This window comes from Peromyscus leucopus, chromosome 1 (genome assembly GCF_004664715.2).
Source record: "Peromyscus leucopus breed LL Stock chromosome 1, UCI_PerLeu_2.1, whole genome shotgun sequence".
Lineage (NCBI taxonomy): Eukaryota > Metazoa > Chordata > Mammalia > Rodentia > Cricetidae > Peromyscus > Peromyscus leucopus.
Genome location: NC_051063.1, coordinates 110,615,461 through 110,643,329, shown reverse-complemented (window position 1 = coordinate 110,643,329; position 27,869 = coordinate 110,615,461). Strand labels below are relative to the sequence as shown.

Genomic DNA, 27,869 nt, shown 5'->3' with positions numbered 1-27,869 from the left:
TTGTGGTTATGCCTTTAAATACTGTTTAAATACTAATATTTAGAAATACTTAATATTTCTAGATTTTTAAAGAATTCACAATCCCAATTTATCTAATTTATCTCACACATACACAGTTTACCAAGTGCACACAATTTCTGCAATTAAGCCTGTATTGAACATTGTGTCTCTTCAAGGTATGTTCCCAATAACTTAGTGAGGCCTCTGCTGACATCTTCAGTGAATTTAAGATTCTCGAGACAGAGTCCTTGTCTATGTTAGCTTCTCTATTTTCCCTCTGAGATTCCTCTATGATGATATTATTTACAGATAGGTGAGTATGTAAGACAGTCATTAGGTCTAAAGTAGACCTAGACCATGACAGTAGGCTTATAATATTCTACATATGTGACTCTATACATTCAAGCTCATTTTCATTTAGACTAGACTAGTGGTATACCTTGGGTGGTAAACTATCGAATACAATGCTATGTGTCACATCCTGCTTGAGATGGAGAGACATCCAAACCATAGCCTCAGCCTGTCCTTTCTGTTTCCTTCATCATAGAATAGGCTTCAGGCCGTGGTGGGTAGCCCCGATGTGAAACTGGTTCCCTCAGTAATCACACAGTGTAGATCTTTCATTCTCATTCTCCCAATGTCAGCTAATCCTCCCAGGACCCTCGCTGTGAATGGGCAAGACATAGTCATTGTATTAAGATACTAGTGTTCACAATCAAATTGAATACTACTACATCATAATCTAGTCTATTTGTGTTGAGATCTTTTAAAAATTCATTGTTTTTCGAAAATACTTGCTCTTCTTCCATTTATTTTAAAGTTACCACTTTAAAATAATGATGAAGAAATAACAACTGGTATGTATTGAAACATAATGTTTTGACACATACATAATAAAATTATGTATGTGTCATACATACAAAACATGTATGTAAATTAAGTTATGATTTATTAGACAAAATATGAGAATTACTTGGTTTGGGCTTATATCTTGTTTAAATATCTTGAACAATGTTAATTTTCAATAGTATTTCCTTTATTTATCTCCCATGTAATTCTATAATCTTGTCATATCACTTAACATACATAATATCCTTGCAATTTCTACCTATATCTCAGTATGTAAAGTTTCCAGGGAGACACTAAAAATTATAGCTTCCTATAAATCATCTAAGGGTAATTATATAATCAGGGAAGTTTGAAAATCATCCTTCCTCCTGCAATGATATAGGCTTATGTTTGAAATTTGTTAAATATATAGCTAACATAAGCGCACGCACGCGCGCGCGCGCGCACACACACACACACACACACACACACACACACACACACACAGATGCACATACACAGCCACATTGCACATAGGCTGGAGAGGTGAGTCAATGGTTAAGAACACATATTGCTCCTATGAGGACCCAAGTTCTCTTCTCAGTGCTCACGTAAGGCAGCTCTAACTCCAGCTCCAGGAGATCCAACACTACCTTCTGAACTCTGAGGGCCAAAGCACATATGTGCACAGTCCTGTACACATACACACACATACTCATAATTCACAACAAAATAAATCTTACAATAAACACGCCCCAAAAAACTTTACATGGATAGTGTATGAAGACAGTATTGATTCTGGTATAAAATGTAAAAGACTTTTATGTGTTGATAATTACTCAATAACCTCTATATAAAAAATTACTTTTAACATACTATGAACATCTAATATTTTGAATTTAATACACACTTTCACAGATATCTTCTCATTTCATGATATTTTGTTCACTTTAACAAACAACAGTGTTATATTCAATCTATAGTAAAGAAGCCTAGCAGGTTCTGCTGTGACCATTTTCACATTCATTCAGCAGAAGGCTTTGATAAAAAAGGATGCCATCATAGAAACATGGGCATGAGCAGACTTTGAATACATCAAACAAGAATGTTAGAAACAGCCTTCTAAATGTCAATGTGCCTTTATCTTGGTCTTCGAAAGAAAATAAGCCAATTCATTCTCCCAGTCCTTATTCTGGGCATGGTCTGACTTGTTGAAGTTCAAAACTTCCTAGGATGGTGCCTGGGAGGTGAAAACATTTCTGAAGACAATGGGGAGAGTGGAAGTAACCTGAGCTTAGTGTTGTGCCAGATGCTCACAGTTTGAATCTTGGCTTCTGCAGCAGATGTTGAGTAACTAACTTTGCCATTTGACTTTCATGCCTTGTGTTTCACTAGGAAGAATGGTGATAATATCCAAACCTATATCATTATTTAATGTGAAGATAAGTTTGGTCATAAACATAAAGCTCTCAGAAGAGTTCTCTGTGTTTGAGACCTTAGTGATTGCAGCAGTCAATTTTCTATTTAGACGGGAAACAGAGACGTGGTATTGGATTTCATTTGTTACTCTCCCCCACATGGTGTGTCCAGAGCAGTTGACTAGTTAACAAATTATTGACTCATAAAGGACACACAATGATCCACAGACTTCTATGTGTCCTTATACCTGGAGACATTGCTAAAAGGCAGATTTCTAGGCTTCATGCCCCAAGCCTCTGATTGTGTCCATCAGGGTGATACCAGTGTTACCGAACCTCATTTTGAAAAACAAAGGACAACGAAATCAGACCCCTAAGGAAGGGCCTGAATAGAAGATGAAGAAATCCAGTTTTCTGTACAGGAACTAGATAGTGACAGGGAACAAATGAACTAACTCTCTGTTACCACTGTAACAGTTTATTTTTTCAAACAGTACAGGTAGTTTTGACCTGGCATCTTAGTCACCATGATACATTCTAATTGTCTTGGTTTTTCTCTCAGAGAAAATCACTATTTTCATTCAACTTCCTTCAGGCCCTTGGGTCATGTCAATGAGATTGGCTACATCTCTGGTCTGAGAAAAACAGTTGTGTTTGAGCAAGATGAAAAGCTCCCTAGGTATTTGTGAAAATACAGATTCCTAGGCCTTGCTGCTGAATCTAATCCCATCTGTTTGGACGAAAGCCCAGAATTCTACCCTTTCTAGTGCACTCACATTAATTTGATGCAGGTGAATGATTTGTGCACCACATGAGGGAGATAATTTTCCCCAAATTCTACCTGCTATTGAAGCAAAAATGAATATTGCATTTTTTTCCATTTTTAAAATGTAATTTTATTTTTAGGTGACCTTTCTGAACAATTTGTTACATTTCATTAGAATCTGCTTGGTCTACTTCTTTTTCCAATTTCAGCATTTGGTATAAGGCATTCGTAGAAAAGTGACTTGAAAGCAATTTAACCACAAGCTCAAATTAATTTAGGGAGAGTTTAGTAAACAGCTTTTGCTTTCTGTACTTAAGTGATCAATTTCAACACCTGCTATTCCTTCCAGATGGAGTTAATTAACATTAAAATTATTGCCTATAGCAGAGACATTTTTGATAACTCACAGCCCTCCAGCTGCATCTAGATTCCTACACTATTAAATTAAGACAATGATAACTTCATAGGGAACTTCATATCATTGGAACTATTTCAAGACATGTGTGTAGATATTATCTCCAAAGAATGAAAATTGGAATGTATAAATGCATGCTCTGTGGGATTAACTTTTACATGGATGCTATTCTAGTTAACACTTCATATTCAAAGAAGCTAAAAGTTACAATATTTTCATAATTTTTGGATGCTTTGTGATTACTAGGTGGTAGAGTCAGCATATAAAAACCCTATTTACCCAAGTTCACATATTGTTTTACTCCACTGAGCTCCGAGCAAACTGAGGTAAAATTTGGACATTTTCAAAAGCACTTCTGAGGAAGTTTTTGGTAGGTTTTACTGAAAAATGTTATGCTGTAAATATCACAAGTTACAAAAACGTTTATACACCTATCTCAAAGTCATATGACATCCCAATGTAGAATGATACATTCTTTAACTATCATTTGGTAAGAGTAAGGGGAAGTTTTGTCAGATACTAAGGCTATAAAGAGCTAAAAGGTAAGAGAAATATACTGCACAAATATCATCATGATAGACCTTAAACATAGTAACCAGGTATATGGAAGATGATGTGAGTTCAAAATAGGAAGAGGGATTCAGAGAATAAACAGCATTTTGGTCCAAACTCCTATACTTCATTTTAAATCCTTCCATACTCTTCATTTTAATTGAGCATTTTACTGGCTAGAATTTCTTTTTAGATAAAGCTATTCTGTAAGTAAATCTTGAGGAGCCACTCCTTCATATTTTGTCTCATACTGAAACTCAATGTAATAATCCAATTATTTAAATATTAAAGTAAAACCATAAAATTGAACAGATGAAATGACTAATAATGTTCAGCATTTGTAAATCACACAATATTTAATGTATTGTCCATCTTTATTTTCTCATGGGAGAAACTAGTCTTTTCTTAAAAAAAATAAATAATGACTACTTTTAACAAAGAACCGAGTGCCGATTGGAACTGTTGGCATACCTAGTGGAGATTTACGATGTACATGATACATGTACACTAACACACAGTAACTGTGTTTGCTGTAGGATGTTTCTTAAATATATTGCAAACAATCAATTAACAAATAGTAAGCCTATTGCTTCTATTTCTCTAGAAAATATTGGATTATTTTCTTGCCAGTCCAGGGTCAAGGATCATGACAAATTCTGTTTAAGGTATAATAGCTATTTAATATATATCATAGATTTATTCACTCTGACACACACTAAGCAGCACTATACTTGTATAAAGCTTATATTGATGTGGATTTTTCTCATAAAGAATATCACAGGCTTTTTGGGGGTTCAGGAATACTAGCCTAAACCCTAGAATCAAAACTCCCCCAGAAAATTTTAAAGACAAAATCACCATCAAACATGAAAAATAATTTATGTAAATACTGAAGTGATACTTAAATGAGAATCAAAACTTGCAACAGAGCATCACCATAGAGGGCACACACACTAGGCACTCTGAGCATCACTAGAGTAAGGATACATACCATTTAGTCTGAACATCACTTTTGTGGAGACACACAAACTAGGCACCCTTAGCATCACTATCATGGGGTCACATAACACACATTCTGAGCAACCAGGCACGCTGAGCATCACTATAGTGAGGACACAGACACCAGGTACTCTGAGAATAACCGTTTGGGGACACACATCACATACCCTGAGCATGGATATTTGGGAGCACACACACACACACACACACACACACACACACACGCACGCACGCACACACACACGCACGCACACGCGCATGCACACACATATAGCACTCTAGACAAGTGATAGATGATGATAAATATGCCACAGACATTGGATTCTTAGAGATTACAACTAACTTTTAGCCAATATGCATGCAAATTTGAACACATGGTGTCATTAAAGAATGAGTCTAATATATAAATATAGGTGAGCTTGTGATCACTCATGCACACACACCTTTATGTGAAAATGTGTGCATCTCACTTTCAGTATTTTCATAGTAGAACTAGCTTCAGTGACAGAAAGTCAGTGTCTCAACTATTGAATATTTGTCACTAGTTATACGTATTTTATGTGAAAAAAATTGCTAAAACAAGTTTATTTCATTTTATTTATATTAAAACTTCACACATATAGTCCAGTAATCATTGTGATAGTCTCCTCCTCCTCCTCCTTCTTATTTCTCCTCCTCCTTCTTTCTCTTCAACACAAGCTAAGGTCATTTGGGGAGAGGTAACCTCAACTGAGCATGCCTCCCTCACATTAGCCTGTAGTCAAGCAAGTGGGCATTTTCTTGATTAATGAGTGATGTGGGAGGGCCCAATCCCAGTGGATAGTAGCACCTCTAAGCAGATGGTCCTGCATTATATACGAAAGAAAACTGAAAAATGAAAAAGTAAAAGAAAGCAGGCTGAGCAACTCATGGTGAACAAGTCAGTAAGCAGCATTCCTCAAGCAGTATTCCTCCACTGCCTCCGTTTCAGTTCTCACCTCCAAGGTCCTGCTTGAGCTCCTTCCATGACTTCCCTCTATGATGGACTGGAGGGAGTAAGCTGAAATCAACCCATTTCTCCTCTGGGTAGAGTTTATCACATGGTGGTAATCACAACAATAGAAAGCAAACTCTAACAATTATTTTCACTTATTAATATGGGATTGTAACCCAATATGAAGCCTTCTATCATTTTCCAAACCTTTAAGGACATTTTGTAACTGAAGACAGGGGTGTTAAATGTCTCATAGATTGCTTTATAAAATGTGGTGAATCATGCTAAAAAAAAATTAGACTTGTGCTTTAGCCCTGAACATCTTTTTTGCATTGAAGAATTATATCTAGTATATTCAATTCAATTTGCAGCAGAATTTTTCCTTTGTTTTTAAGATAATCATAAAAGTCTTATCTTGAAAGCTATGGCCTTGTCATTGCTCCAGAATTTTCTCTTTATACTCTTCCTTATAAACTTAGCCAACAAAAATCACCTCTCTCATCTCTTCCAACAGTCTGCTAGTATTATCTAAATTATTATATATTAGTTGGTCTACCTTAAACACTCAACTAAATTGCAAACTCTTTTCCATTCACTCATCTTGAGCCTCTAACACCATCTCTCAGTCTCTTCATTCTACCTTTTAAACATCATTTCTGTCTATTGCAAAGAGAAGTTTCTTTGATGAGGGATGAGAACTTCACTTACCTGTGGTCATAAGGACAAATATCTGGACTGTAGTTATGGATTATGCTGGTTTAGTTAAGTGGTGTTTGTTATCCTCCAAGATTCATCACCTTACTAACCTTGTTAGTTGGTTCAGAGAACATTATAGAAAACCAGAGTTGTAGAGCCTAGTCCCAATAGATCCATATACAATACTACTCCCATATGTAAGAGTCAGGGATCACCGGGGTAGGGGTGGTGGTGGAAATTGTAAAAAAGCCAGAGGAACAGAGGATTTGCTATGAGATTGTCACCTATGGCTGTCAGAAGTCACATCAAGAAAGTCTCACACATATGGCTGCCTAAGCATGAACTGAACAACAACAACAAAAAATAACAATAGACATGCTAAAGTGAATAGGGTGTTGTGGGAGTGGGGAGTCCAGGATGTCTCAAGCCTACACAAAGAATTATAGGCAGCTAAAGAATGCTGAGAGCAAGAGGAATTCCTTCCATAAGGAATACCACATCAATTGGTTATTGATAAAAAAAAGGTTAACCCTAAAAAGGAACATATAAGTAACATTATTCAGACTGAGCAGGATTGTTTTTACATATTTGTAAATATATGAATATATATATATATATATATATATATAACAAAAATTAATGAAATAGAGGTTGTGAATTTGAAAGAGAGCAAGAAGAAGTATATGCAAGGGGTTTGGAGAAAGAAAAGGGAATAGGAGAAATATTTAATTATATGATAATCTTAAAAAATAAAATAAATAATAAAAGAGAAATGAAAAATATCTGGCTAATACTTGAACCTTACAAGATACGGAATGGGTGTTCATCATCCATTTATACAATTTTATCTCATTCAAGCAGCTTAGTTTATGGTGATTGTAATTACAAAAAATAATATAAAAGGTGTACCTGAAACACAACCTCTAAACATTTGGTGCAAAGCAATGTATTTTCTACATCACTATCATTTTAGTGGTGGGAAAAGTGTGAACCTAGGTATATCAATTGTGAGTTTGTGATGAGTTCAGTATCTGCAAATCACTTCCTTTGAGTATTGGAGAATATTAATGTTGGAGAGACACATTTTTTTTTCTTTAAAATGATGTACATACTGTCAAGATCTCCTGAAGCAGCCTTCACCTCTGACAGTTTCATGGCTAATGGGAGTTCCAACATCTGGCCCCTGGAATTGAGCCAAGAACTAGGAATGTGCCAGAAGGTTGATGTATGACTTCTGACCACATAGATTTCAATTTTTTTCCAGAGCCATGTATAGTTTATTTTAAAATAGAAAACTGCTATCTAAAATAAACCTTCCCATTCAACCTTCCACCTCAGTCAGTTACTTCTTCCTTACCCAAAGGATGTGTTCTCTCTAACCTCCAGCCATCAGTGTCCCTGAGAGATATGCAGCTAAATTAACTATCATTCAGCTATCATGGGCCAGAACTCAGCTGCTGTCATTCTGTGATGGGAATTAAGGGAGGGTAGGACAGATACTCATGAGTTAAATGAATGAACAGAACTCTGAGTTTCATGTTTTGTGTTTTTATTTTTATATATTAATTATTTATTTTTATTGTTTTAGGGTCAATTTTACTTGAAAATGAATGCTAAGATAAACACTGACTGGTAAGTGACTGCATTTCTCAGTTTGGCTCATATTTTTTTCAGTGTATATTCTACAGTTATTCTAGCATTATGATCGCAAAGTGAAGGAACCAAGATATATTTTAGTCTTTTTTACACCTATGAGTTTGCTAAATAATATTTAAAAATTAAGCCTTCCACTCTGAAAAATGATAATAAAACATATTTAAGTAACTTTACCACAACTTGTTCATTTTGTCTAATAATTAATTTGAAAAGCATACAGCATTTGGGGAAATTAATGTAATAAGTTAAGGGAAGCATGTGTTTTCTGCTATTCATGAGTTATAAAAGTGGAAATATATATTATTACAAAGTCAAAAGATTTATCATAAGTTAAGAGTAATCAACTTTCTTTCCTAAGGAATGATTTAGATCTCTCATGGAAGGTCCTATGGACCTGAATAACAGGGCTACAAGTGTGTACAGTACAAAGATCTCACTCTGCACTTAGTGAATTGTACCAGGTAGTTTGTACAAGAGGCATTTTTGGTGTTCATGCCTCTACTTTGAGTGGTGAAGTGTTTCTTAAAAGCAAGATATCTTTGGCGTGGTGCATGTGAAGTGTCATTAAAGGGTCGGTTATGTATTTTTTAACATGGTGATTCAGAAAAGGTTATGTATATTAATTCTTCCATTTGTTTTCTTTAGAAAAACATCTTAAAATATGTATTTAAAGATATTTCATGTAGTGAAAGAGGAACTGCTTCTAGGGCTACTTGAGGAAAGCAGATTACATCCCACTTTCTCCGATTGTTACCATTCTATGGTGATATTTCTTTTTTCCCTTATTGCTCCTCCTATACCTTCAGTTGTGAAAGAACAGTATATGATAGCACCCCAAGTAAATATGATAACTCTGAGCTATTCCAAACTACATAGTATAAGATTCAGTTGAGAAAAGGCTGAAAGAAATGGTTTGTGAGCTTTGTAAATAGTCTGTGAAAATTTTGAAATGTTGGAATTAAGGAAAGTGGACATGATGGAATGAAATTAATGATTATAAAAATATTGGACTAGCAATTCAGTGTGTACAAGCAGGGGCATGTTCCTAAAAAAGCACTTTGTAAAGTGAGAATTGAGAACATCTAGTTTAATGTAGTTTCATCTATTTTATGATTGTTTTCTTTAAAATCTAAAAGACATGTTTCATGATCTTTACTGAGTAAACTTAGTATGGTATATGTGTTCTTTTTCTTAATTGGACACTTTCAATTAGCAGTCACATTATAAAGAACTACAATGTATGATATTACAGAAGGACATAAAAGACTCTTTAAAATTAGTCTTAAGGCCAGTACCAATGGATACATCTACAAAACACTTCCAAATTAAAGGATCAGGGGTCATTGAAAAAAAGGGTGAAGAAAGTTTATAAGAGCCAAAGAATCAGGGATTTTTCGATGAGTTTGTATCTCCCAGTAATGTCTGAACCTAAATCCATAAGATGTTACAAATATTACTGCCCAAACAAGAGCTGACCAAGTACAACACCGACGGACTTGCCAAAGTAGACCTGAGAAAGCCCAAAGGGCCTCAACCCAACACAAAGAACTATGGTCAGCTATAAAAAGCTGGGAGCTGGGAGGTGGTCTTTTCCCAGGAAGAGCACATCAATCAGGTTCTCCAGTGCCAAATGGTGAGCCATAAAAACACATGGACAAATAATATTATGTGGACTTAATAGGTTATATTTAGGAATACACACACACACACACACACACACACACACACACACACACACAAACACACACACCACATGCAATAACATGTAATGAAATAAGAAGCTATGAATTTGAAGGAGAGTGGAGAAGTAGATGAAGGAGGTTTGGGAGGGAGGAAAGGGAAGGGAGGAAAGTTCTAATTATATTTTATCTTGAAAATTTTTAAAAGTTAAACAATAATAATCTTGTATGATCATTAATTAGCTATAATAGAAGGAAGAACAAACATTGATACTTAATGTTTAGTGGGTTCTACATAACAGTCTTGAAATTGGGTTCTGAATCTCTACTTACAATTTTTGTATTATTATTCCGTATTTAATTTAAGTTAATATAAGATAATTTATATGATATTACTCTGTGGGCAGGCACATCAGAAACAGGTTGACATACTTGATTCCAGAACTGCATGTCAGTGGATGAAAGAGCACATTTACTTCCATGTGTATGCACTATTTCCCAAACAATTAAAACATAATGCTTAGTGAATAACAATGTCATGATATCATTACTGTGAGCTCATCACATGCACAAGCCTCTTCTTGGTTGCAAGGAACAAAGATACTGGGTCCATAATTTCTAGTTGAAAATTCTAGTTCCCATAGGTATATGACCTTGAAATGCTATGTCACATTGCATCTTCTCCAAGTACCAAATTGTTGAATTCTTGCAATGTGATTAAAGAAGGTCTGGCCACAGATGTCTATAAGCATCATGTGGTCATTAAGAATCATTGTTGTGTGGCATTAGAAATGTCTTCCGCCGGGCGGTGGTGGTGCACACCTTTATTCCCAGTACTCGGGAGGCAAAGACTCTGTGAGTTCAAGGCCAGCCTGGGCTACCAAGTGAGTTCCAGGAAAGGCGCAAAGCTACACAGAGAAACCCTGTCTCAAAAAACAAACAAACAAACAAACAAACAAACAAAAAAGAAATGTCTTCCATGTACAAAGAGTAACATATACAAACAAATTTTAAAACTTTTTATTGTTGGTGGATTTCATATCCTGATCCCACACATCTTCACATCCTCTCACTTCTGCCCTCTGCCCTTGCAACCTCCCCTCCAAACAAAATTTAAAAGTAAAACAAAATTTAAAAAAACAACAAACAAATTAAATTTAAAAAAAAAAAAAATCTCAGTGTGGAAGCTGTAGTGTAGCCCAGTTCATCACACAGTTTAACCTTAGTCCATACATCTTTACTTGTAAGTGTTCATTGCTATGAGTCACTAGTCTGGTTTGAGATCTCTGGCTTCTGCTACCCTATTTACACTGGGCTTCACTGGGACTCCCCTTGAATATTCTATTGTTGCCTTGTGTCATGAAGATCATGTAGCTTTGGATATGCAGGTCCAGCCCCATCACCACACTCCAATAGTTCATAGATATGGTGGAGTGGACAACCTCATAATCCTTGTTCAGTGCCTGGGTGGTAGCTGGGTTTTTCAGCCTGCCTGCTTCCCCTCATCATCACCACCTGGATGAGTTCACCAGCACTAACCTGGCTAGCTCACCCAACGTAGCAGATAGCAAGAAGTGGGGCCAATTCTCCTGCTCTCATAACCTGGGGTCTGGCTCACTTGCATTTCTACAGCCAGGGTTAGCTGTATTTATTCCTAGGATAGGTGCAGAGCCTGCTCTCTGAATTTCTGCACTTGGTGAGGGCCAGGGCCAGTTTTTTCATTCTCATGCCCTCGAGGGTAGAGGAAGGAGGGCATATTTTCCTCACTATTGCCACTCCATGGTATACTAAGAACGGGGCAGGGGCAGCTCTTCTGCTCCCATGCCCATAGGCCCGTCTCACCTGCCTTCGCCAACAGGGTCAGCCCTACTGTGCTGTTCAGGTGAGGTGCCATGTCTGTTGTCTCATGTGCTACAGCTGTTGATGGGCAGGGCCAGCTCTCTCACCTGCCACAGGTGGTAAGGGGTGAGGAGAGGGAGGGCATTATTTTCTTCATCCATGCTCCCACGTGACACATGTCCCTGCTCTCATGCCATTTGGGCCAGTTCACCTGTATCCCAACTAATAGGGTCAGCGCTATTGTACCCGAGCTAGGTGCAGGACCCACTCTCCCGAGTGCAGCAGCCAGTGAGAGGCAAGATCAGCTCTCCCACTCTCATGACTTTGGGACCCACTTTTCCTGCCTGCCATAGGTGGCAAGGGGTGAAGAAAAGGGGCATGGGTTATCTCTCCTTGCCCATGTCACCCTGTAACACACAGTGGGGCTAGCTCTCCTACTCTTACATCTTCATGGTCGGCTCATCCGCACCCCTGCTAGCAGGAACAGCTCTACTGGGCTGCCCTAGGGAGGTACAAGGCCCATTCTCCTGAGTGATGCAGTTGGCGAGGGGCAAGACCAGTTCTCTTTAGTGCTGCAGCCAATGAGAGGCCAGGCCAACTCTGGACAGCCGCATTCTCACTGGTTTGGGTCGTAACAGGAACCATGGACATGAACATAGACCTCACTGGCAGGGCCGTAGACACAGATATTGCCCTTGGCCACAGCCTAGGTTCAGACAACCCCATGGCCATGGGTAGCAGTGCAGGATACACAAATATGCATGGATGGCACTGGCGGAGGCTTAACCCTTGGACACTAACCTGGCCCTAGGTGGCATCCCAGGCCCATAATGTCCATGTTTCCCTTCGTGGCACTATGGGTGCTGGAAATCAAAACAGACCCTAGCTCTGGTGGGACCATCATCCCAGACATGCTCCTTGGCAGCAGTCTGGGCCCAGATGTCATCATGGCCCTGGCTGACAGTGCAGGTCACTCAGGTCAGTATGTACCCAATGGCAGCATGGCTCTCAGATTCCCACACAACCCCAGGTGTGGGCCTAGATCCACGACATCCACACAGCCTTTAATGACAACAGGAGACTTGGACATCAGCACAGACCCTGGCTGTGGCAGGGCCACAATTCAGGCCCGTATAATTCTCTGGTCCCAGGTGGCAGCAAGACAGGCCTTGGGCACCAAGAAGGCCACACGAGTGGAGGCCCAGATCCTGTGCATCAGTGTGGCCTTTGGTGGCAACAGCTTGGGCCTGGATGTCACTGTGGCCATAATTAGTATTGCAGATCACCCACAGCAGCATGGCCCCAGTAGTAGCATGGCTCCCAATTGCCAGCATTCCCACACCCCTACCACACCCCCACCCCCAGGTATCTGCTCACCCTGCAATGGTAACAGGAGCTACTGACATCAGCACCAACACTGTTGCAATAGGACCACAGACCCAGACAAGGTCCACAGCCACATTTAAGGACTAGACAATACCTTGGCCATGGGTGGTAGCATGGGCCTCCCACATCCCTATGGTCCCTGTAGCAGCTTCACAAATTTGAATCCAGTAAAAAGTGAAAGTCACAGAAAATTGAAATGGAAAGATTTCAAAATCATAGGTAAAGAATTTGGGGTTTTCTCATGAAGTTACTCTTAAATTTCCTTAAAGAAATTTTACATAGTTATAAGAGTTTCCATACATTCCAATGAGAAATAGCAATGGCCATATCTGAAACAAGATAAGACAGGTAGACTTTAGAACATATGAAGAGTCAACAATCAACATTGAGTCCTACTATAAAACAACTTTATAAAAAGCATTTAAAAAAATCCTCCGTCATTTCCTGTGAAATTTTACTCTTCTACAAATCATTAAAAGCAGTTCATTGTCAGTGGGCAGCTGCCACCCCACTTCAGCTATCTTTCAATATTCTACACCTATTAATTCTGCTTGTATTTTATGCTCCAACATTTGTTCTCTATGTTTTCGCTAGTATTGGTAGCACATTGGATACATTTTCTTCTTCTTCTTCTTCTTCTTCTTCTTCTTCTTCTTCTTCTTCTTCTTCTTCTTCTTCTTCTTCTTCTTCATTTTATATATTTTCTTCTTAACCCCAAGTTTTTCTACCAAATCTTACACTGGGAAAATTGCATCTTATATAGTCCATGTTATAAAGATAACATCTTTATAAAACTTCCCATGTTTCTACCTTTCCACAATTGGCAGTTAGATACTAAATACTCCTTCCACATGCACAAACACCCCACAAAACACAACCCAAGGTAGTTAAACTCCAAATTTACTTAACCACTGATATGTAATCTAATTAAAAGTGAGTTCATTTGCCCAGAACTGTAATAGATTAAGCTTCCTTCAGTTTTTGTTCCCTTAGAGTCTAAGGAACAAGATATTTCCATAGTCTCCAAGTATGACCCCATAAGATTAGGATCAGTTTAAAGGAGACAATAGTAACTTTAGACCAGAAAACTGTCAGACTCCATCTTCATGTGTTATGAGTTAACTGAGTAAAGTGTTTGGAAACATGCTAGTTAGATGGGATATTGTGCAAAGGAGCTCTTATAAGAGAAAGACATTCAAAAATACATTTGAATATTTTGATATCTGTTATGAGACAATGAGGCATCTTACCTTGAAGTTCAGTTCTTTATAGGTACTAATTAGTTAGGCTGTTTTTGCTCACTGTGTCTGTACCATTTTGCTATGTGTGATATAAAAATCAAAAGTTGGTTCATTTTGAAAATATTCTATACATCTATGCAAATGTTTATGTGTCTTAGTGAGAAAGACAGGAAGAGAATAGATGAAGAGTGAACATTCAGAGAGGGAAAAAGACACGGAGTCACCAACCCAATGTCATTTCTAAGGTTCCATATCCCTTGTGGTAATTTTGACATGCGGTTGTGTGTGTGTATGTGTGTGTGTGTGTGTGTGTGTGTGTGTGTGTGTGTACTTTCACAATTTGTACATTTGTGGAAACTTTCCTTAAAGAAGTATAGTTGTTTTATTATCATTATTAGTGACGTTTAAATGATTATCTTACTCACTTATAGTACATTGATTTATGTGAACCATGTTTTTAGGCTCTCGATAAAGCTTGTTGACTGACTGACTTTCACAAACATTTAAGATAAGAATGATGTTTACGTTATAGTAGCATTTTGCCAACAGGAAACTAACTGGGAGCCAATATCTGTCTACAATGTAAATCATAAGGACGTGAATATCTCCTGTGCCTGGAGAAAGTGCACAGACACACTTTTCCAGGAAACAATTCACTTCTCTATAGCTTACAGCTGAGAGAAAGACTTCAGGCAAGACAAAACAGTTTGTGAGACAAGACTGACAATAGACTATATCCCATTAAATTTTCCTGTATTTTTATGTCCTTGTAGAGTGTACTATAAGGCAATGTCTCCATATCCCAGACAATAGATAAGAGTCTGCTGTTGAGAACCATAATGCATAAGTGTGTACTTTGCTGGAAGTGAAACATAACCTTCATAGTAATCATAACTTTATTCTGTAATAGTTGGGTTACATAGTAGGGCAGATAATGCCTCCTAAGCAGGAGATCCACATTCTAAACCTGGGAAACTATGAAAATATTGCAATGTATGAAAATGTGGTCAAATAGTTGGTCTTCAGATGGAGACAATGATACTGGACTATTTTAGTGAGACCAGTGTCACGATAGTACTCCATAGTAATGAGAGAGAAGAGAGTCAGAGTGAAGAAAAGGCAGGAGCAAAGATCAGAGAGATACAGAACCATGATACCAAAGAAGGACAGAATTTCAGAGAAACTGGAGCAGATATTTATGCTGGTGGAGAGAGTCATGTGATGCTTATGATGAGTAAATATGATTATCAATAAAAATGCATTAAGCAAGATAAATTTTCCAAATTAGCAGGATATAAAGTCCTAACAAATTAGGCCACACAGTAAACGTTCCTTTTCAAATGAGCTTTTTAATTTATAGATTAAGCATACATTGTTGTTATTTTATGATTTGTACTAGCCTGTTTTTAAAACTTATGTATTACCAGCAAGTTTTTTTCTAGTGGAAGTATACATCTCTCTTCTAATCATTCTAGCGAAAGTTCTGTGCTGTTGTTTATGAACCAAGCCTAATTTTATGGAGTGAGGGTGATTTATCTAATTGATTAGGTGTGGGTCTGTGTTGGAGTTGGAGAAACAGATAACATTGTAGAATTTATAAGCATAGTGACTGTTTTTTTATTTACTTATGAATAAACACTTGATAGTGTAGGGGATGTGTCAGAAGAAACAACGGTAAGTTCAATAGAGTTTTGTCAATAGTAAAGGAAGATAGTCATCTTGACTCTATAAACAGAAGTAACTCATTAGAGTTCTTGGAGAAAAATCTAAATTATTCTCATTTTTGTTGATGAAACCAATGTAAAAGAGGATAAACACTCATTCAAGTTTAGACTCCCAATTCATATATGTCTTATTTTTTCAGCAATTCTGTCTTCATCTTTATGAATGCTGACTCAGTTATTTTGGGAAGCAGCAAGTCTCTAAAATGATAGGGACTTACTAAACCAATGTCTATTTCACCAGGAGCTTCACATTCTCACCACAGATTTAAAATCTCTCTCTCTCTCTCTCTCTCTCTCTCTCTCTCTCTCTCTCTCTCTCTCTCTCTCCCGTTTTATTCACCCTCTGTGAAGTACATAAAATTGTCTCTGTCTTGTCTTCCTTGTTTAAATTTTGATAACCGTTTGAGATTCATTGTTCTTAGATTCCACGCTGCTCTTAGTCTTTTGCCTGAATCCCAGATCTAAACACTAATTCATTATATCTCTTCAGCAGCTGTTCAATTAATATGTGCCTTGTGCCATACACAAAGTTAAGTTTTGGAAACACTATTCTAAATAAAATAGAAGAAAAACTTATGCATATTAAGTTTGGTGAGGTATACAAGCAAGAAAGCACAATAGAAAAATAAACCCAGAAAGTTTATGACAATGACAAGAACAGGGAATGATAGCAGCCAAAATAAGGACAGCAACATAGCTTTCAGGGGTGGGAAGTATGGGCTTGGTCAGAAAAGCTGATGACACTTAACTCACTCCTTAACCTAAAAGGCATAAAACATTTGAAATAGTATGATAGGGAAATATATCTTTAAGCAAATATAAAATAAACAGTTTTCAAAATGCCCTATGACAATAAGGACAAATAATTACAATGAGACTCAAATGTAAAAGAGGTTTTTGGTGCACTTTTCATGGAGAAAATTGATAGGGGAGCAAGATACAGTTGTGAAGTTATTAGTAGGGGTGAGAACAAGGTATCAGTGAGCTGTGGGAAGGTGTTCCAACATCACTTAGAACATGGATAGTCCTTAGAAGGTCTTAAGCAATGGAAGGAATAATGTGACTTCATAGTGTAGAATCACCTTATGTAAAGAGTAAACTGAAGAAGGTTGAACATAGAACAAGTCCAAACAAGAACCTGTTTATCCTGTTAAGTATGAATACAACTCAAGATATTAAAATGCTCAAAAATATTATTTGCTTTCAAATTATGCAAGCAGGATACTTAAAACTTTATAATTTATATATGTTGTCATTTTTGAATTTAAATAACATAGATGCAGGCATTCTCTATCTATCAAATATTAGCTTGTCAATTTTAGCAGAATATATGCTAGGATCTGGTGATGCTTTACAATTTTAAAGCTCATTCACTCAAGGTATGGAAGAGATGACTTCAAATTCCAAGTCTATTTTCTTAGTATTACTATATAAGCATGTCTGATATGATGATTGAGGAGGATGGGGAAAGACTCCTCAGAAGTATCAGTTGAGCTTGTCTTGAAATTTTGTGTCAGAAAGATAAATAACAAGCTTATGTGACAGCCAAAACATAACCAAAATGTGTATTCATGAGGATTCATGTTATATCTAACAAGCCACAGTGATCAAATGTGGCAACATCTAAGAATGACAGTCTAGTGTGAGAGATCAAATCAAATCACTTAACAAAACAGCCTAAATAATTCTGATGCTTAAATAGTAAAAAGACCATCTTGATATGATCCAACCTGTACATCTGAGTTGGTGCTGGGAGTGACGAAAATATACACTGTTTGAGAAACTAGAACTGAGGTCTAATGGTCAATAGGTCTAAATCAAGGGTCCATAGTTTTTCAAGAAAGAACATTATTGAATGCATTTTCCCTATTTGTACTTGGTTGTGTTCATAGTTGGAGAGTTTCAGAGAGTTTATCATGAGAGGCACATCTGGGGAAAACTCAAGTTGTGCTGAAGACACAACTATAGGAGCAAGGAGGATGCACAACATGTGCATCAAAGGACAGACTAAGAAAAACCCAAGTTCCATTAGCAGTGGAGAGCAATGGTAAAGGAATGGAAGCAGGAATTTAAAAGTAAGCAGTGTGTGGGTGGGTGGGGGAGTAATCTACAGAAGACATGGTCTTCTAGAGGTCCTGACAGGGTGTCACATTGGAAATATGAAAGTAGAGATGTAAAACAAGAGCAGTTCAACCTTTTGATTCATAGCAATCCCACCAATTGAAGATTAAACAGCTAATTTAGTGACTTCTAGAATTATATGTTGTGTTGGGGGCTACCAGGATATGGAAATAGTATGTCTGAAACAGAAGTCAGAGCCAATGATCAAAATGCCCAAGAATCTGTTTTAAGATTGCTCATTGTTTCTTCATTTGTTTTCTACTGTAATGTAAACCTTCTAAGAACAGGACATACCCTCCATTCTATTCCTCATGATTAGCTCATCTCATGAATTTTAGTAGTCACTAAATATTATTGGATGAATAAATATCCATGAGCATATCTGCTTTTACTTTAAAAAATATGTAGAATAATGTAGGGTATTGAAAAGTTACCTTTTCATATTGCAAATATTATGGGGAGTGTTAGTACTAAAGGATCTTGAAACAGATCACCTTTGTTTAACTCTTAACTCCAGTGTCTGATAATAACTGAATTTGTTTATTGAAACATTCAGATCCTCATTTTCATCTATACTTTTTAACACATTTACTAATATTCTAACTTGGTGATGATTCTAGTGATGTCATAAATTAATGCATGGAAAACAGTTAGTATACCCTAGATTGGGGTTCTGTGAACAGTGAATTCCTATTAAACTCATCTTTCTTTTAAGGAAATACATACATAATACAGATTTGAAAATTACTATCTTCATATGGGAAATGATGTTTTCCTTGCTAGATAATAATTGAAAAGCACCCACTTTGCAATTGAGGTATTATGTACCTATCGATTATCTTTGTTAGCTCTTTGGGTACTATACAGGTATAACAAAAAAAAAAACTAAACTATAGCAACAGCTGTTTCTGGAGTTTATAAACAGGTAGTGTGAACATATCAGTGGTACAATGCTTGGAAATGACAGACCTGTGATTCAAAGATATAAGTAATAATCAGTTATTTTTATCAGTATAATTTAAAGATATTTTAGAATGAGTCTGTGTCATTTTTCAGTACTATTTCCTATAGGATTTTTATTTTGTTCACAATAATCTGATTGATTCTGTGGCATTTAGTCTTGCAAGAAATATATTGTCTGACCCAGTTTTTTTTAATGGAATATTTTTCTTCAGCTATCCATCCAAGGCTACCACCTCCACACAATCCATCTCCAGAAGCACCAACAGAGGCTTTAGGGAAGCATTTGCCCCTCTGAGAAATCATATGGCACACCTACTCCTCCTTAGAAAATGAAACTCTTGAGATAAATGTTTGATGTGCTTTCATCTCTGTACATTCTCTTTTCCCTAAATATGCATTGGCAAAGAAATCTCTCAAGCAGAAAGGTGAATCACCTTACAAAGCTAGTTACTGCAAAGATGATTATTCTTCTTTGTCCTGTGGGTCATTTATTATGGATGGGGACACATCAGCCTCACCCCATAGCTAGGCTCTATGCTACAAATTCAAAGCACTTTGAAGTTACTTTTCTGTGTGGGCACCAACTCTTGCTAAGACCAATATGAAAATTTGTGGTTCCACAAAACATTAATTTCCATAAAAAATATTCAAATAATGTAGGTACACTAAAATGAGCTTAGAAATATAATAATACTTCATAATCACTTTAAATGGCTAAAATAAATACCAATAATGATCTGTATAAGTTAATATCTCTGCTGCATTGATACTATAATTTCAATTTGAAAGGGAAAATAACTGAAGACCCAACTGCTTGAATAGTTTTCCCAAAATTATATAAGCAATCTTATGTTTCCTTTGCTTTTTGCTAAGATAAGGTCATACTACAAGGCTTATTCTGATCTCAAACTTCTCATCCCCGGTACCTTATTTCTTAAGTACAGAAATTATAGATGCGTGCCATTGCACCCATTGCTTAAAGCCAACATTGTATCTTGATTTTAAACTCAGGAAGATGTTTACATAACCTAGGCTTTACTTTTCCCCTACATTTAGCCTCATTTCAAATCATCTGAGGTGCATGGAAGAGTCTATTGTCATTTACAGAAGCTCTAGAATTGCTAAAATCCTCACTAGACAGCAGTTAGGATTCCTGATTAAAATTACAGTGTAGATGAAGGATCAAATTAGGCAGGTCTCCTCAGATTCAAGCTCTCTCCCTTTCTTTTGAATACTGTCTATTCCATGCTGGGTGCTTAATAAATATTAATTATGAAGATGCTTCACAGAATTTATTAAAATGAATGTAGTTCTAGAAAGTACTTAGATTGCTTAAGAGGAGTCTATATCAATTCAATGAATTTTACTTTATTATAATGTAATTTTAAGTGAGGAAGAGACAGTAAATGATCTTTAATAATTTTGACTGTGATAGGGAAAAGAACAATGTTTCCACTGATTAGAAGTCCAATCAATGAAACTACCATTTGAGACTGAAGTTTTCCTGTATCTTGCCCAGTCCTTCAGCTGCTCAGACCCAGAGTTCTTCTGCAATTTGGGGGCATCCTTCTTCAGGCTATAGGCCTAGAGTCTCTCGGTCTCTTCTTTCTGTGTCCTGTAGAATGTCTGGCAGTCTTCTTCTGCAAAGCAGGAATCTGAAGGACCATTTCACATTGTTTTGGCAAATTTAGTGGTCACCTTCCTAAGAGTCCTGCATGTCTAATTTATATAACATCCTGTCAAGCAGTATAGGCCAGAGCAATTTCTTGCCCAAATGACCATTTTGTGCCAAGAAGAAGATAAACTCCATATAGAGTGTCTTTCATGCCCATCTTTCTCTTTGAAGTAAATTGGTGCTGCCAGGAGCAGCTGTGTGTCATTGTCTAGGAAAGTCTAAGTTTTTAAAACATTTTAAATGCCATACTCTGTATGTAGGTCTTCGAAGTGTTTGAAGATCACCTACCTAATTGAAATATATCTATGTATACCTAGAAAACTTAACTAACATGGCTATAAGTTTGCTTATCATAGGTGACTAATTATTAATCTATATTTTTAAATATACATTACAATTTTAAATGAGTCACTTAAACAAAATACCTTAAACAAGAATAGAAATATACATTAAAGTATAACAAAATTAACTTTAAATTTGTAATAAACTAAAATCTATAGCAATGTAAAACCTTTTACTCAAGTTTTTGCTCTTTAAAAGTAGATTCAGTAATCTACCCTTTCATCCTATCAGATCTATATCCTATCCTGATTTTTGCTTTAGAAAGATATTGGCTATGACCAATGACAATTTGTAATCAATCTCTAAACAAAGACAAATATCCATAATCCATTTTTGGGAAGGTGGGCATAGTTTTCTAGGCTACTTCCTGCTGATAGGGGGTGCTATATTCTTATGGGGATCCTGAGAAAATTAAGAATTATGGTCAAGACTTGGCCGGAATAGTCTGTGACACGATATTCTCTGGGCCAATTGCTTTGAAGTTGTTCTGGATGTTAGATCATCTGGAGACCTCTGGGGGGGGGGTCTTCCTTGATCAAACCATATTAGCCTGGAAGCAATCCATAGGTTCTCATCTTCTGTAGAAACAAAAGCAGAACCTCTTTTCCAAAGCAATGTATGCTTAGACACAAATTTTGAAATCAAGATATCTTTAAAATATACATATTGATTTAACTCAGCAGTTTTTATAATCAAATGTTTCTCTGCAGTTAAAAATCCCAAAGACAATATAATCCAGATTCTCTGTGTGATTTCCATCTTTACGTGGTTTATTTTTATATTACTTTTACTTTCTCTTTAAAGACTTTATTTTTTTAATTATTTCTTTATGTAACTGTCTATATTCATTTTCTTCTCTCTTCCAAGCCTATGTACATTTTTACACACACTGTAAACTGTTTCGGGTTTATCCATCAGAATCTGTCATATTGTGAATCTATTGCTTTAAACTGCAGCATACTGGGACTGAAATGGAAGCTTTTGCTGATGGCTCTACCCACCTCAGTTTTCCAACATGGTAGAACTACATTTACTGCCAGCTTTGGGGGAACCATGCTCACCATCTATTCTGGGAAGCAGTGGGTCCATGTCTCCAACCAGCAGCATGTAGCTCAAAAACAAACAAACAAACAAAAAACAAAAACAAAAACAAACAAAAAAACTTTTTTTGTTGTTGTTGTTGCCTGTATTAGCAGAAGCTATATCCACCATGTACCATGTTGCCTGGCTTGCAGATGCCACTGTGTACAGTGGCAGGAATCTACCATGCTGCACTTAAGCCCATACATACGCTGTGAGCCCACCATAGTGTAGCTCAAATCCACATGCCAAGGTGTCTTTGTACCTTGGCATCTCTATATCTCAACCTGCATGAGACATGAAGTAGAAAGCTGTTTTTCGCTCCATTATTGTGTGTTTAGATGCCCTTTTAAAACTCTTTTAGCCCATATGGAAATCTGAGAGTCCCACATTGGTGTATCAAATTGTAGTTGCAAGTTTTTGTGTCACAGCCAGCTGACAGTCAGGACAAATCTCTCCCACTCATGTCCCACAAGTAAACACACAGAGGCTTATATTACTTATAACTGCTCAGCCATTAGCTCAGGCTTATTACTGACTAGCTCTTACACTTAAATTAATGCATAATTCCTATCTATATTTAGCCACATGGTTTGGTATCTTTTCTCAGTTCTGCCTTGTCATCTTGCTTCCTCTGTGTCTGGCTGGTGACTCCTGACTCAGTCCTTCCTCTTCCCAGAATTTTCCTCTTCTGCTCGCCCCACCTGTACTTGCGGCCTGGCTACTGGCCAACCAGCATTATGTTTATCAACCAATCAGAGCAACACATATTCACAGCATATAGAATGACATTCCACAGCAACCATTTACAGAATGCTTTTCGTATGACAAGAGCCCATATCAAAACATTTCACCTATGATAACATTTAATATTATGACAGCTCTATGTAAGAAAAGGCTCTATTTTTTATTTTCTAGATGAGGAAATTGAGTTGTTAAGGCATGAAACAGACAAACAAGCTGGGATCAAACCTCTAGTTTATCTGACCTAGCTACCTAAATTGTATACTATATATGCTGTATAGAGTAGTGCTTTTCTTGATGTTGCTGCATTTTCATGAAGCATAGTGTGAAGTCTAGAGCCCCACTCATTCTCATGTTCATCATCTCTCCTTTGCAATCGATATTAATTGTGAATTCTGTGTGCCCCATGAACTGAGAAAATGGTCTACTGGTATGTAGGTCTAAATAATCCCTTTACCTGAAAAGATAATACAGTCAAATGTCATATTCACTAGTACATATTGTGGGTCAAAGTGAAGTGATTGTTATAATGAAACCACAAGTTGATAATGTATTGTCACATACCTATAATCTCAGAACTTGAAGGTAGAGGCAAGAAGACCAGGATTTCAAAATTGTCTTCAGTTCCACAGCAGGATTTAGGTCTGCCTTGGCTACATCAGACCATATCTTAAAGTATCATATTAAGTACATAAATAAATTACTAATAATATATGAGAATATAGAATTCACTATGACTGGGAAATATAAGAAAGGAGTATCAAAGAGTATTTTAAAAATCCTTGGTAAACGTGAAGCAGACTAGTTTGTGAACAGAGGGATCTTTAAGCATAAACAACATAGAAATGAATGTCTACAATTTGTTTGGAAAGTTTAGAATATATAGGTAGGGAAAAAATAACCCCTATACTCAATGCTCTGGTTTATACTGCCCATGTTATTAAACAAAACAAGTTTTCAATAATTGCTACAGAACCCCAGAAAAATCTACACACCCAGATATACCCCTGAATGATTTTATTTCCATCCCTAAGGATTGGGGTTTGGACATGGATTTTTGTTGTATCCTCTTGCCCTAAAGACATAGCAATTTGTTCATTGTCCAGTGTGTTTTGTGTTTTCTCCCTGGTATACCTTCATAGATGTCTTAAACTTTGTTCCCTCACCCCTGTTTTTATAGTGCACCCTTGAATACATTAAGAGAAATCAAAAGATAAAAGATAGAAACAAGGGTGTAGGATCAGAAACAACTGCATTGAGCTCATATATCTGTGGCACTTAAACTCTAAAACAGTGTTTACTTTAGAAATATTTAACTTATGGACTTTGTATCTGTGCAATATATTTCTAAGTAGTAAAATTGCATAGATCTTTATGATGGTTATCACATAACACAGAAAAAAGGAAAACAAAGTCTTAGGGGAGTTTACATTTAAATAATGCATTCCTTTGTACATGCACACATGTGCATACATATATAACATACACATCCACTCTGAAGGATTAGGAAGCAGATAGGATTTCCTTGAGCCAAGTCCATAACTCACAATTCAAACCTGAAAGTACATCCTGGTCCTTTGTCACACATCCTTCTCTTTAGTAAAGCTCTGTCATTTCTTCCTTAGTGGGCCAGTCCAGCTTATATTCTTATAATGCTTCTGCCAGTGACCTTCTGAAGTCTGCTTCTGTCTTGCAAGGGCACATCTGTGTTCCTTAGAAAATTACATTTCCAGAGTTGATATCTCTTAAAGCCTTCATGGTATATCAAGGAGAAGGAGGATGATGAAGGGAGAAAATGATAGTACAGTGGGTATTGTATTTTCCTGCTTTTCCATTTTACTTCTTTATAATTTCTATCACTAATTCTGTTCCTCCAGCACCTTTATTCCATTGTTTTCTGTCTCTAGGATCACATTGCTGTCTGAAACTGGTTTTCAAGAAAGTTCAGTGAGGGTCTTATTTACACTCTCTAAAACAACAAAGACAATTGAAAGTCATTTTAGATATGTACTCATAATAAGAGGTATGCTACTGGTTTCCACATTAGCAGCTATAATAACTTTGCTTATATGGCTGGCTTCACCAAGAGATGTTACAGGCACTAACCCATTTGATAGCTGATTGACATCAATATTATTCCTATTTTCATATGAGGATCCACTGTTTCATAATTATGAATTTTCAAGGTACAAATTATCCTTACAAGTATTTGAGTTCTCCAAACAAATACTTTTCTACAAAACTACACTATCAGCCAAAGGAAAGGAATGGCAAATTATCAAGGAAAAATGTGATCATGATTGCAAAGTATGACATGAAATTTGCATGCTGTTTTATTATAGAAATTTACCATAAACTCTGTGCTCGGTTTAGGTTTTAATGGAGAAGTAACATGCACACTGAATTGTGCAAAGAAAGCGGGTGGTTTCTAGGTTAAGAAAGTTAGAAGAGGTGATTCAAGAGAGAAAAGGGCATGTGGGAAGGTGAAGGGATTTGAAAACTGTGATTTATTTGAAGAGTTCAAAGAAACTTCATGTGTAGGTTAAGGCTAAGAGTATACATCTTGTAAAGATTATGTATGGTGAAAGGATTTGTTCTTTACCTACCAGTGGTAGGAATCTAGTGTGAGACCTAGTAAGATTTTCTTTAGAAAAGACACTGATAGTTACAAAGCTATGTAAGATTTCCTTCAATATTTGAAATTACTTGCAAAGAGAAAAAAAAAAAAAACTTGACTTGTGGATTTGGAGATTTCTGTCCATCGTTCGATGAAAAAGAACCGTGATGTGAGCATGAGGCAAAGAAAACCACTCACCTCAGAGCCAAAAAGTGAGAGAGAAAGAGAGAGAGAGAGAGAGAGAGAGAGAGAGAGAGAGAGAGAGAGAGAGAGAGAGAGAGAGAGAGCTTCTTATCCTTGTTCTCATGACGGCTGGGAATATCCTTGGTGACATGAAACCCTCACACTATATGTTGACACAGCATATATACTTTGTAGGGTATTTGTTGAAAGAATTTTGATATTCAAGGAAATAAAGTGTTCATAGCATATGATTAACAAGTATTAAAAATAATTTACTTTAGTATTTGTAATGATAGTGCATATAACACCAATTCTTATTTTAAAGGGGGCAAAGTTATAAACCATTTGGTCCCAATATAAGACATTAATGCAGATTTTATAAACTTATACTCTCCAGTTGCCCTATGTCATACATGCACACTTAACACTGAAATACAAGAAACAATTGATTTGTTTCCTAATGGTGGTCAAGTAACAACAGGTATCCACTAAACAGCATAAAACATGTTTATAATGAGTTTGTAGCATTTCAGCAACTATTTAAGTAATTTAGGCCACCAGGTGTCACTAAAGATTAAGCAATGGTGAAAGACTTCCAGTGTGTAAATTCTACAGAGGCTTCTGACAAGATAAGCAAATGAATGAGAATATTAATTTTAAAAATAAGTAGGATGCTTTTGATTTTTGTTCTTATTTCTTTCTACCTTCTCTCCATTACCTCAGAAGAATACAAAAAGTGAATAATTCCCATACTGAATTCATTATCTAATTTTCATAACTTCTATTTCAAGTAAAAGAATAGCCATCACAGTCCAGCAGAGCATGCTTTTTGTTTCAGCAATTTGTTTGATTGTGAATAATATTTTCATGCTCCACTTTTCTCTGACTTCATAAAAGGATACTGTCCTGGCTCACTTTTATTAATGAGCCTTAACATAGCCACCTTGCTTGTAAGGGGGATTGCATGGGCTGAGCATGTATCTATAATAATGGCCACATATAACGGGTAGTTAATCATGAAGAAAATTCATTAGCTGAATGTCACCAGAAGCCTGTGTCATGAGGCAAATGAACAGGGGACAGTGGTTTGAGTTTTAATTTCCAAAATGAGTACTCATAAGAACAAAGCAGAGAGAGAAAGAGAGACTGAGAGACAGAGAGGGACAGAGACAGAGACAGAGACAGATCCTTCTAACTCCCTATGAAATTGAGTAGAGACTTAACTGTGACAGATGGTAGTAGATTCTGTTGAGTGGCCTGAATTACCAGAGAGTTTATTATTCATGTAAACTTTTCTACATATTCTTCTATCTAAAAAGTTCTTTTCTTAAACTACCTGAATTGTCTTTTTAAAGCCATGGAAAGTTAAGGCATATATAGTCTTTGAACAAAAAAAAATATGTTTTTCTTTGGTTTTGATTTTGTTTTGGGGGAGAGGGTTTCTCTGAATACAGCCATAGCTGTCCTGGAACTTGCTCTGGAGGATAGGCTTGCCTTGAACTCACAGAGATCCACCTGGCTCTGCCTCCCAAGTGCTTAGATTTTTAAAAAGACATGTGACACCACCACCCAAGAAGAAATAATTTTTAGCACAACAGTTAGGGTGTTTGGGTGTCATCCTTGCGCAGGGGCCATGATAATCTTTTCTGTATCATTCCAATTTTAGTACATGTGCTGCTGAAGAGGAGGGATTGTATAAGTGAGAATTGTTGAGACCAAGATTGGAAAAAGCACAGGGACAAATAGCCAAACTAGTGGAAACACATGAACTATGATCCAATAGCTGAGGAGCCCTCAACTGGATCAGGCCCTCTGGATAAGTGAGACAGTTGATTAACTTGAACTGTTTGGGAGGCACCCAGACAGTGGGACTGAGACCTTTCCTTAGTGCATGAGCTGGCTATTTGGAACCTGGGGCCTATGCAGGGACACTTGGCTCAGCCTGGGAGAAGGGAACTTGACCTGCCTGGAT

General features: G+C 36.8%; 1 protein-coding gene and 1 non-coding gene across 2 annotated transcripts in view; one reads left to right on the top strand and one right to left on the bottom strand.

Annotated features, from left to right (window-relative positions):
• Tenm4 (teneurin transmembrane protein 4) overlaps positions 1-27,869 on the top strand; it is a 2,730,446-nt gene that overhangs the window by 312,112 nt on the left and 2,390,465 nt on the right. The window contains 1 exon segment of the mRNA XM_037206447.1: positions 8,236-8,279. The gene's annotated coding sequence lies outside the window, so the exon portion shown is untranslated.
• Positions 27,476-27,585, bottom strand: LOC114695948. The gene has a single exon (XR_003734940.1). It is a non-coding gene; the product is annotated as a U6 spliceosomal RNA (small nuclear RNA).